Genomic DNA, 622 nt, shown 5'->3' with positions numbered 1-622 from the left:
TTGTAGATCCAGACTATGTCCATTAGAAATGGACGAATCACAGTTGCTTATTCTTCTCGGATTCGACTGTAATTGGTCAATTTCTTATGGCTTAAGATTTAAAACACCTATTGAAGATCCGGGGTAAGAAGGCCCATTACCCCGGATTTACAATAGATATTTTAAGCCTTAAGCCGTAAGACATTGACCAGTTACAATCGAATCCGAGAAGAATAAGCGACTGTGATTCGTCCATTTTTTATGGCTTAAGGCTTAAAACCCTATTGTAGATCCGGTCTTACAATAAGCTATTAATCATAAATCAGAAGTCAAAAGCTAAAAATTGATCAATCACTGTCGCCAACTTTTAGCTTCTGACTTCTGATTTGTAATAAAAAATAGGGTTCTAAACCATAAGCCATAAGAAATGGACGAACCATAGTTGATTATTCTCCTTAAACTCAACTATAAGTCCGGATCTACAATAGATGTTTTAAGCCTTAAGCCGTAAGAAATTGATCAATTACAGTCGAATCCGAGAAGAATAAGCGACTGTGATTCGCCCATTTCTTATGGCTTAAGGCTTAAAACCTTATTATAGATCCGGACTAACTCTGCAAACACAATAGAGGCTGCGGTCCAC

The sequence above is a fragment of the Trachymyrmex cornetzi genome, unplaced genomic scaffold (assembly GCF_001594075.2).
Source record: "Trachymyrmex cornetzi isolate Tcor2-1 unplaced genomic scaffold, Tcor1.1 scaffold727, whole genome shotgun sequence".
In the NCBI taxonomy this organism is placed as follows: domain Eukaryota; kingdom Metazoa; phylum Arthropoda; class Insecta; order Hymenoptera; family Formicidae; genus Trachymyrmex; species Trachymyrmex cornetzi.
This window is presented reverse-complemented; position numbering follows the sequence as displayed.